The sequence below is a fragment of the Lipophrys pholis genome (assembly GCF_963383615.2).
Source record: "Lipophrys pholis genome assembly, chromosome: 10".
In the NCBI taxonomy this organism is placed as follows: Eukaryota; Metazoa; Chordata; class Actinopteri; order Blenniiformes; family Blenniidae; genus Lipophrys; species Lipophrys pholis.
In genome coordinates, this window is record NC_137640.1 from 29,266,911 (window position 1) to 29,277,954 (window position 11,044).

Sequence of the window (11,044 nt, forward strand, 5' to 3'; positions counted from 1 at the left end):
ACTTGTGATGTCTCCAGGCCAAGACCAAGGTTCACATTGACAAACTTGGAGACCTGCTGTAAGTCGATGATTGTGCCCTCAACGCTGGTAGAGATGAAGACATGCAGAGCTCAATGGACTTGTTCTCCACTGCCTGCACTAACTTCAGACTCACGATCAGTACCAAATAGACAGAAGTGATGTATCAGCCAGCTGCAGGGAAAAGCTACCTACCTACCTAAGGAACCTACAGTGACAGCTGTGGACAAGTTTACTAATCCAGGCAGCACCATCTCTCACAGGTGCACAGCGATGATGAGACTGATGGGAGGATCGCCAAGGCCAGTTCTGCATTTGGTCGGCTGCACGCATCGGTGTGGGAACGCCAGGGGGTGAGCCTATCAAGCAAACTGAAGTTCCACAGAGGTATAATCCTCACCACACTACTGTATGCATCAAAACCTGGACCATGTACCAAAGACACGCAAAGAAGCTAAACCGTGTCCACCTCAACTGCCTTCGCAGGCTACTCAAGGTGAAATGGCAGGAGGAGTTCCCGATACAGAGATCACTGAGTGAACACACATGTGCAGTATCTTCACAATGCTTCACAAGGCACAACTCTGCTGGGCTGGCCAAGTCACCAGAATGCAAGACCAGCGTCTTCTAAAGTGCATCTTCTATTGAGAAGTGCAGACAGTCGCTCGCTCACAAAGTGGCCTGAAGAAGAGATTCTGAAAGCCTCCCTGAAGGACCTTGGAACCGACCACACCTCCTGGGAGACACTGGCCCAGAACCGAACAGCCTGATGTGGAGCAGTCGCCAAGGAAGCTACAGCCTATGAAGCTCAGTGCACCGACACAGCCAGGACCAAGCGCCATCCCATCAGCAGCAAAACAGCTTCTGCTCATCTGGCGTTACGGCTCTGTCCACAATGTCCCAGAACCTTCCGGGTGCAGATTGGCCTCATGGGCCACCTCCGTACCTACATCTCCAGTTAGATGGAGATGGTCCTCTTGCACCAGGAAGGACGAACGATGATCAGAGAACATGTTGTAAGACTGCAGTGCTCTTAGTGGTGAACATGACCTTGGTGCTTACTCAAGACCAACACAGATACTTTCAACCTAAAGATGATCTGGCTGCTGGGAAATGTCTCTCTACTTTAGTAAGCTGGATGAGCCTCAGTACTCTTGGTCAGGGGGTCTGTTAACATCTAAATAGTATTCCTCCTGTTTTCATCACCCTGAAGTGGTAAGTGGATATGACTTGTCTGTATTTAAGATGTCAGGGTTTACCCTAACTTCTCATCCCATTAGTGATAGTTGGACAACTGGATCAGAGCTTCTCCTCACAGTTTGCAGGACCTAATCCAGGTGTGTCAAACATGTGGGCTGTGAGCCAGGAGCAGCTCGCTCAAGGTCCATTCTGACCCACGAGACGAGATTGCAGAGTGAAAAATAATCAATATAATATGGAACTTTTCTCTCCACGTTGCTTCTGTTTTTAATTCGTCCTCTGGGGATTGGACAGGTTTAGTAAGAGTGGAAGAAAAAGACTGAACACTGAGACCCGAGTCGAGGGCTCAGTGATGCAGAAGTGAAAGCCTTACTGTCAGTGAAGTAGCATTATCATCAATATACGGTGAGGGTGGATTTGTAAGAACATGCATGCTGAGGACTGCAGAGGTCGTGTGCCTTGAGAGGTGGCAGACGTTGAGGCAGAAAGGATTTCAGTTTGAGGAATGAAAGTCAAAGTGAAACCATTTATTGTAGTTTTGAATGCAACAAAATGAAAATACAAACCACAGCTTTGGACATTTTCTGTGTAATATACATTATTTTGAAAAAAACTAAAGAATTTTAAAATGCTACTCTTTTTTATCATTTGGAAACTTTACAGTTTTTATGATAAGAAATTTGATTGAATGTAGACATTTTCTTAATGCACTATCTGTAGGCCACCTCCTTGACCTGAACCATATGTTAAATATGCTGCTGTTTTACTAATCTGCCCCACTGGACCTCAGATTTGGCTGTGAACTAAGAAGACTCACACCTCTGACCTGAAGGCTGCACTGCTCACGTGGTGAGCAGCCAGATACCCTCAGAGGTCTGGTCGAGTCACCGTCTCACTGGGTCTGGAGGTTCTGGTAGCAGGAGGAGCGCCTACACAACACACAGCCTGCAAATGCTATTAATGTTTGGGCCCATATTGTACTTCAGAAAGACACGATCACAAAGTTACAGATCAAATCAGAAATTGTACAATATTTGTTGTGGGTCACCTTGTGAAGGACAATGGAGAATAAAAGTTTTATCACCTCGTTCATCTTCAGTCTTTAGTTAGTGGATAGTTCCTGTGTTGAAGGCCGTGGCCATTTTATCTGAAATACAGTGAGTCTGTACTTTCTTAGCATCAGGTCAGAAAGAAATACGGGTTGTAGGATGTTTTTTGTGGCACTAGTGGATTTTTTTATACTGGTGATAAAATGTTGTGCTTCACTACTAAAGAAAACTACACCCAGTTGTACCTTTATTTCACAGACATGACACCTCAGTGAAGGCTGAACGAGGAATAATTGTTTAAATTTAAGTGACTGATCCCACAGATCTTTGTACTTAACTTTACTGATAGAAAATACTTTGATAGCACTTTAAATGAGTTTTCATGGGGAAAGATTAGAGAGAATCATGTGTTTATCGAAAATGTGCAGTACACATTTCTAATATTTTCATAATACACCAGAACCATTCCTATATTCTTAAGAACAATGGAGGCACAAACATCAAGTATTCTTTCACTAATACACTGATCACTGACATAGTCTGACTAAAAGACTTTGCTTAAGCTTTTCTAGCGTTGATCAATTAAAATATCCGTTCATTTTAGCAAAGTCATAGATGAGTTTTGAGGGTTTTTTCCCTTCATTGGAAAAAACACATTGAGCTCAGAAACACAAACAGTCTTTACTCGTATTACAAAGAAGAACCAACACAACAAATTAAAGTGATGTTTGCTACTTATGAAGTTGGATTTATAATTGGTTTAATAATTTGATTTAGTTGTTGAACTTTAATTCTTTTTGTTCCATGAGCAGAACATTTTTAAACAGAAACATTTATGTTTGATATAAAAATGTTATAAAATAATACAACCAATGTAGGTGCTTTGAATTACTTAATTCATGTCTGACTGAAAAGCACCTGGCTTACGGAACCAAACAGAAAAACATTCATAGAAGAACCATAACACCTGTTGTCACTGTGTGACACCTCGCTATGGACGTCCAGCACCATGTTCTGCTGTCTGAGCTTTACTCGTTGAGACTTGGGATGAAACCAGGCGGGTCAGCGTTCACTTCCCTCTCACACCAGGGAGCTTTGGCTGTATACGACCCTGTCACCAGTTCAGGTCTTCTCCTGCGTTGGACCAGACCCCAAACACCCCAAACACCCCAGAAGAGCTCCCGTTTTGGAGATGCTCCAATCCTCAAAATGTTTCCAAAGCATTTACGAGCTGATTGGTATACACCACCCACTAACAAACGCAAAGGAGAGATAACGTGATATTCACGTCTCTGTTCACTGGTCATAATGTTATGGCTTCTGGTTCAGGAGACTTCCTCACAATCCTCACAGCAATCAGATATAACTTACACAGAATCCTCCCAGACATCGTCATTCATAATTCTCTTCATGATACCATCGTCTTCGTCCTTTCAAACACCCCGGCTGTTGAGCTTTCTCATTAGTTTTTTAGTTTTTTTTAAACATGTCTTTATCAAAGCATCTTGTGCAAACCCCTGCATGCACCTGCTCAGAGTGCCATCTGGCCCGGCTGTTTTCCTTCATCCACCTTGCTCAACCTGGCTCTAATGAATAAACAGCCAGAATGAGAAGCAGACGAGCCGCCAACGCTTGACGGGTCAGCGAGGAGAAAGCTGTGTTTACAATGTTGATCAGATAACACCTGTTTGTCTTTGTTTGGTTGGACCTTTCATGACTGTCACCTGGACTGGGAATACGCCAGGTTTTGTAGGTTGTTTAGGAAATTTGAGACCTTTAAAGGATTATAAATAAAAAATCAATAGTTAATATTAAAGAGAAGCAAAGGAAGCAAAGTAACACGTAAATTGATGTAAGGATTATTTTGTTAAGCATAATCATGCCTCTGCCACGAGACTTTTTAACACCTTTGGAAAAAAATGTATATAGGTGAGCAAAAGCCTTTGTTACATTACAGTATTGACCACAGATGTTTAAAGTGCAGCTGCTTCAGTCGCCACTGGGAGGCGCACAACATCATCCACGGTCCATAATGAAGAGGTAGAAGGTAGAAGGAGCCATGGAAGTTGTTGTCACCTGTTTTCATATTTCCTGAATGTTATGAGCTGAGTAAATTAAATTAAATTAAGTTAAATTAAATTAAATTAAATTAGATTAAATTAAATTAAATTAAATTAAATTAAATTAAATTAAATTAAATTAAATTAAATTAAATTAAATTAAATTAAATTAAATTAAATTAAATTAAATTAAATTACAATACATTAATCCATTAGTTGGATTACTGTAACAAACTTTATGTTGGCGTCAGCCAGCCTTTCCTCGCACGTCTCCAGTTAGTCCCGTTCTGGCTTCTCTCCGCTGGCTGCTCATGAATTGTACAATTCATTTTAAGATTCTATTATTTGTTTTTAAACCTCTGAATGGTCTCACCCTGCCCTACCGAGCTGCCCCCACTCCTGCTCGGTGCCCCGGTCAGGTGATCAGCTGCTCCTGGAGGAACCGAGGTCCACACAGAAGCTCAGAGGGGATAGAACCTTTCCTGTTGCAGCCCCTCTGTTGTGGAATGAGCTCCACTGCCCCTCAGACAATCCCCCTCACTGTCCACTTTTAGAACCAATCTTAAGACCCATTTTTATTCCCTGGCTTTTAACCATGTTTGAGACTCTGCGCCTGCTTTTATTGTTGCCCTATTTTAATGGTTTGTTTTACTGTATATTACTCTTTTATTGTTTACTCTTTTATTGTAATTATTACTAGTCCATTATGTGAAGCACTTTGGTTTTAGCCGCAGCGGTTTTAAAGTGCTCGATACATAAAGCTGACATGAGTTGACTTGACTTAAGTTCAATTATAAAATAGCCTCTTGTGTTTTCAATTTGGTTTTTGTTGCACTGTGATAGTTGTAATATAGTCTAATTAAATAACGTTGGTTAAAGTCTTCTTACTTTGATTATTCACAGTATCTGTTTACTTTATCCAGATGAGCCTTTTGTCCACATTAACAACAAGCAGCAGTACATGAAGCCCGATCAGCTCAGTAAAACATTAAAGTGATGTAATCTTGAGTCGGTTGCCTTTTCATCAGTATAAGAAAGAAAACAACAGAAACAAAAGTGATGTTCATGATATACTGGTTGATTTTGCATTTACTTTATATTTAAATTGAAGAACTTTAAATATCTTTGTGGACTTTATGGTTTCTGTGTGCTTACATTTGTCAGTCAGACACATTGTTGTTCAAAATATATAAATATTTTAAAATGATCCCAATGATTCCACGAGAACGTTGAAATGTAATTGTTTTAAAATGACTTCACTTATGATTGAAGACCATCTGGTGACGTACAGAGCACAACAGCAGAGCATTAACTACTGCTGGTACGTTGCTACGCACTAATTTGTTGTATTAAATCATCTTGGACCAGCGGTTTCAAAAAGTAGAAATAATCTTCCTGTTGTCCGCCTGCTTTGCACGAAGCATCTGGAGGCCAGAGACACCTGTCACCGCTCGATGACCTTTGACCCCCAGCTGCAGCTCTGCGGTGGGGACACTCGAGATGCTCTCTCACAATGTATGGAAGACTTAGACGCCCACAATCAGCCACACACACACACAAACACACACATTAACAACCTAATTGCATTACCTGCAATAATGCAATACACTGATGAACAGGTGCTTTGGGAGATTTAATCAGGAAACACTCACAATGTGTGTGCGTGTGTGTGTGTGTGTATGTGTGTGTGTGTGCGTGTGTGTGTGTGTGTGTGTGTGTGTGTGTGTGTGTGTGTGTGTGTGTGTGTGTGTGTGTGTGTGTGTGTGTGTGTGTGTGTGTGTGTGTGTGTGTGTGTGTGTGTGTGTGTGTGTGTGTGTGTGTGTGTGTGTGTGTGCCTTTAAGTCGGTGTGTCCGCTTTGTTTCCCCTCTAAACAGCATTACAGACATCTCCATTATGTCTGAGACTCCTGTTGAGGCCAGCCATTACAGTCTGTGTGTCCTATTCATGTATTTGTGTGCAAATACACAGCCTGCTGAAAGCAGAAGGCTGCAGGCTGTTATCTGCTCATGTGAATGTTTGCTGTTACAACAGAGGGCTGGCTTCTGTGCAACAAGCAAAGGAAATTTGCTCTTACATTAAGATAGTGCTATTTCTTCCACACACATATATATATTCACAGACAATAGAGCAATCAAGAGAGAACACTCATTGATATATTGGGAATAGGATAAGGGACAAGAGACATGAGTCAAGAGAGTGGTAAGACAAAGACAAAGGGATAGAATTGATCAGTGATGATGAAAACAAGCAGGGCTGATTTTTGTGTTCACTGGCTTGTTGTGAGGTCACACACATCCTGGTTAGAGGCAGGACCAACACACCTCTAATGTGTATAAAGCCTGACAGATGTGTCTGCTCAGCTTCAGCCAGGCAGCCGGGGTGAAACAGTCACCTAATCAGTATCACAAGCTTCTGCAACGGGCCATAAAATGCAAATATCTGCTACTATTGATGCTGCTCATTCAATCTCATGGACAAGCAGCAATCATAGGGGAGCATAAAGGGGTCCACTTTAATTGATTCTGAAGAAAAACTATCTTAAGTGTGTGTGTGGGTGTGTGTGTGTGTGTGTGTGTGTGTGTGTGTGTGTGTGTGTGTGTGTGTGTGTGTGTGTGTGTGTGTGTGTGTGTGTGTGTGTGTGTGTGTGTGTGTGTGTGTGTGTGTTTGAATGTGAGATAATCTCATCAAGATAGCCACTCTCTCACTGTATGTCAGCAGGTCTGAATGTTTGAACGTGGGCGAGCCAACGTGGACGTAACGTCGTCAGCGACACCTCTGACTGTGTGTGTGTGTGTGTGTGTGTGTGTGTGTGTGTGTGTGTGTGTGTGTGTGTGTGTGTGTGTGTGTGTGTGTGTGTGTGTGTGTGTGTGTGTGTGTGTGTGTGTGTGTGTGTGTGTGTGTGTGTGTGCGCGATGTTTGCAGAAGCTTTATCAGTCAGCAAACACAAAGAGCTATTCAGTGCCTGCAGAGACACAACAAAAGGACAATTTACTGGGACAAAGACACGTCCGTCCTAGAGGCCGTGCCGGGGGAACAATAAGTCCTACTATGAGCTGACATTAAAAATGGAAACTGCCATGCAAAATCAGAACAACAGGTACAACAAGACGTTTCCATAGGTGTTGATGAATAGGACACATTTGAATGTCCTTTCACAGCATTTGTCCCTGCTCAGCTTGGAAACGCTCCTTCTTTTAACCAAAAACCTATAGAGACTGTAGAGAAAAGACCTACATCACTGTGCATTCTCACCTCTAAACTGATTTCCTCAACTTGTTTTAACATAAGAAACTAGATTTTTTTTGTTTTCATTTTTCTAAAGTTACATCCTCGGCCCTACACGCGTCTTCTTTAAGATAAGATTTCATTTTATTTATAGAGGTTTGTCAGAGGAACGGTACTCCTTTCTCTTCCACATCGTTACTCTATAGGTTTCTGCTCTGATGTTTAACACAAACTACTGCCGACTTTGATTTTGTAGTTGCTGTTGATGATGATGATGATAATGAAGACGATGCCTGCATGCAGGTTACGTTTTGGTGAAATCTAGCAGGTAGAGCTAACCTTGATTCCAGTTCACAGCGTGCAGCCTTTTTCAGTGATAATCCAAACAAGCAGGCGCAGCACCCTCTGTAGCTGTGCACTCATGCAACTGGTTCGTCCAGTTAACACTGAGACTCACGTCAGGCACACGCTCCAATGTTGTGAAAATGAAAATAAATAGACACTTGATGTTATCTAAAAGTTGTATGTTTAATCAACTCAATAGAGATAACTGTAATATGATGCAAATGATACTTGAGCACATCTTTTCAAATGTTTGAGGTTCACACAGAACAAGCAAATAAACCAACTCACAGCAACTAAACTCTACTGACTAATGAGTCACACCCTCGAGCTTAGGGTAAGATTATAAGAGACAACACGCACACACACACACACGCACGCACACACACACACACACACGCACGCACACACACACACACACACACACACCCACACACACATAGAAAACAACACTCCTGTGAAGGTCTTGTCAAACAAGATGAGCTGATCAATGCTGTCAACCCAACCCTTTAAAACATACAGAGGGACAATCACACACACACACACACACACGAGTGCACACACACTTTCACACACTCAAACAGACTAATCAACCTCACAAAGGCAAATGCAGATCACCTGTTGCTATGACGACTGCAGCTGCAGTCTAATAACCATGCGACTGGACAGAGATGTGTACAGGGCGAGCTTTACAAATGAACTGAAATGTGATATTAGAGATCAGACCAGGTGCTTCCTAATAACCGCCCGTGGTAATGTGGCCAGTAATCAGGTTAAAATGAATGTGGCTGCTCCTTTCCGTCACTCATACTATGATGCGTCCTCATGCTTGATCAGATAATGGCGGCGTTCACATGTTGCAGCTCATGCGTTGAAGCACACATGAGGTCATTGTTGGTATCATGGTTGAGGAATGATTTGTGAATTTGATCTTGGATTTCATGTGTTCCTACATACTAAGTACGGTTTTTATAATCATTTAATTTCATCCTATTTATATGAAGCACTTTTTTGCACAATTTCTAGCAGGTTATACCTTGAAGAAATATGCATGTGTGACCCACTTACAGTGTGTAAAAAATAATAGATGTTCAATAATGTAAAAAATTTACAGAAATATCAGATATCTGCTCTTGTTTGTGCACAATTCTTTCAGTCTTTATACCTCAAAGGCAAATGAGGACATGAACCCAAAAAGTGCACAACAAAATGTTGTGCAGTTCCCACAGAGACTATTCCTACAATATAAACCACAACAACTTTAACCCCAAAATGTACTTTAACATCAACCAGCCTTATGGAGTTACATGCTTGTCAAAGTGATATAGATTTACTTACACTGCACCCAGCTCATTTATCTGGATTGATGAGTCAGATTCAACATGGGGAGGGGAGCTGGGAGCCTGTGAGAATGAACCCCATAACCCTTCCCTGCCTCCACCCTGGCTGACCCCCTCCCCCCAGCCGATCATCATCAGACACCAGCAGCTGGCAGCCTGCCCCATTCAACTCCCTCCGGCACTTACTGGGCCTGGCTAATCACTGGTGCTCAGCACCAAACTGTAGCCACCACACCTGCCCCCCCCTCACGGGTGGGACTGCCCCATCTGGGACATCATGATTGGGTAATATCCAGGATACATCCCCCTGCTACCCAAAATGACTCAAAGTGCAGATAGCAAGTCTTCAATGCAAACAGCTCTTCATCACCTGGAGTGAAATTACTTCTTTTATGAGCTCATTGTTTTTAGACTGTGGGAATGTAAAGTTCCCACTGCTGAAAACTTCTGTACACAGGAAATGCCTCATGCCAGTAACATATAACCTTAAAGCAATGGGAATGATAATGTATGAAATTCAAATAATTCCCCATGTACACACTCTCAGCAGCCATAACAATAAGCTCCATGACTCTTTGTCTAAATATACTGCATTCGCTTATGAAATCATCTGTGCTTTTGTAAACAGGTTTTATCGATAAAAAGTATTGTATAGATGACAATGCAAGGCGGAAAGGTGGAGTGGAGTTTGTGCTGAGATAAGCCATCAGCATTAGGAAGCACCAGATGGTAGGTTGATCATGCACATTGCTGTGCAACACCGGTATGTGCTCCATGATGGAAAAGACACACACACACATATATATATATATATATATATATACAGACACTGTGGTGACGCATTCGGCTTCAGTCTTTAAAAAAAAAATGGAAGATCTCCCTCTGTTAGTTGTTTGTGAAACAAAAAGGTTCTGGTACTCACACAACAAAGCCCTTCAGCTAAACCAGTGACACTGGGCCTGCCAGTTAAAACAAGTCACAGAAGTGTTGCTCACTTTCATTGATCTCAGAAAAATACAATTATTGCCACTGGGTATAGTTGCTGCTGCTGCTGCTGCTGCTGCTGCTGCTGCTGCTGCTGCTGCTGCTGCTGCTGCTGCTGCTGCTGCTGCTGCTGATGATGATGATGATGATGATGATGATGATGATGATGATGCTGCTGCTGCTGCTGCTCTTGATGATGATGACAATGAAGATTGATGATGCTGCTGCTGATGATGCTGATGATGATGATGATGATGTGTTTTTACGAGGCAGATCATATAGAGGAGATGCTTCTCAGCTCTGCCTTCAGACCAGACGTTGAAGATTCATTTCCCCAGACACGCACTGACATAGAAAACTATATTTAGCTGCTGGCGTCCGTGCGTAAAGTGACGCTGACTCCGACGCACGAGCACGATGGTCAGCGGACTGAATGCTGATGGGCACAAAGCCGAATGAAACTGTACCACGTGTTAATGCTTTTGTCAAAGCACTTTTTTGTGGAAAAAGTCGGTCCTACAAAGGCCCGACCACCCACGTATGTGACGATCCACGTGTGGTGTTGCAAATTATTCATTAAGAATATTAACTATTTCAAACCAGAGGTGTCAAACATACGGCCCGTGGTCCGACAGCAGCCCGCCAGAGTGTCCACACTGGGGACAGTAGGACTTTACAGACGTGAAAATTAGAAAAGATATTTTTTGAAATGAGACTAACTGTTGTTTCTAATTTATTGACTGTGTTTCGCTGTTTTAGTGACTAAAGTGAGCATAACACAAGGCTGAGACCTTAAGTCATCAGAGATGATGCATTGAAACAAAG